The following is a 1,387-nucleotide window of genomic DNA, read 5'->3' as shown; positions in this document are numbered from 1 at the left end:
CGCCGCCGCCCGAGCAGGATTGCCGGCGGCGGCGCGGCGGCCGCGACCTCCGACCCCGGCTCCTCGGCGCGGCTGCGCGCGCTATCGCGGCGTCGTCACGATCGTAAACGGTATCAGCGTCCGTATCTGCGAAGGCGAGGCTGGGGTCAAGCCGGTGGCAGCCGCGCGGCGTCGACGGCGGACGCGGCGCACGCGAGCGGTCATTAGCCGGCCGCCAACCCGAGGGATTGCTGATCACGCATGGCCGTGTGGTATGCTTCCGTGCACCAGGTAATCCACTCCTGTCACGGCGATCGGCTACCGACGGCATGGGTATTGATTGGCCCTGTCCTCAGGCAATTGCCGCTTTCGATGGCGCAGCATTATGCCGGTATTCTGTGCGCAATGAAAAGCTTCGGACAACACGCGTGCACACGCCGAGTATATAGCCTGTTTGTTAATAACTTGCGCAGAGCAATGCCAAGGATCAATGTTTTGGCAACACGCGCGCACACGCGGAGTATATAGTCTGTCAAAAAAAACTTGCGCAGATCAATGCCAAGGATCAATGTTTTGACAAGATAACTATCGACAGTTGCCCCCATTTCACACATTTGCACTGCTAAGATTGACACGATGGAATGAGGGCGACCTAACAAAACTGGTAACCAGCAACAGCCCGTTTGGAAATGCAGGGTGGTTCAAGAATATTGATTTAGCGGCGCCTTTGCCACAGTGGTTGACACTAGCGGATTAAGTACCGCAGACCATCTTCCGTCTGTTACGTGCATCCTAGGTGTGTCACAGACGTTTCAGCGACTACATTTCTTTTCAGTGTTTGGCAGCTGGGAATCTCACATCTTAAACACGCTGATGGTAAAAAACGGCAGAGGAAAAGGGGGTGGTGCTGCACACCTCTGGCGGCCTTTGCAAACGGCACACGATGTTCGTGATATTTTTCCATGCATTGTGATGAAATTGCGCTTCACACAAAAAATCCCTGCCAAGGTTGTAGTTTCCTATCCAGTTTCATATTTAGACGTCGTCTCCCAACTTGGGCTCCAGCAGCCGTGTCATTTGTTATCAGCGTCGTTGGAGCAGCGCTGAAAACAGCCGCGAAACAATACCTTCAAGTATTCCCCATCCATCCATCGCACCCATTAGCTTTGTCTCCATGACACGTGCCTGAAAAACTCCCCATTTGCAGCCATTGTTTTCAGGGGACGGGCCTTACGCACTCGTCCCCGCTGCACAGCTGCTAGACACGCGGTATGGCGTCGAGTCGGCCCTCAGTGGCTGCCGAATAACGTCAGCCGACAGTGTTGCTGTGTAGGCGGGTGCGGTCGACGAAGGAGCCACACATACTGCATACATGCAATGCCGCTCATACTGACTTATACTGGATATC

This window comes from Pollicipes pollicipes, unplaced genomic scaffold (genome assembly GCF_011947565.3).
Source record: "Pollicipes pollicipes isolate AB1234 unplaced genomic scaffold, Ppol_2.1 Scaffold_4881;HRSCAF=5763_pilon_pilon_pilon, whole genome shotgun sequence".
Lineage (NCBI taxonomy): Eukaryota > Metazoa > Arthropoda > Thecostraca > Pollicipedomorpha > Pollicipedidae > Pollicipes > Pollicipes pollicipes.
This window is presented reverse-complemented; position numbering follows the sequence as displayed.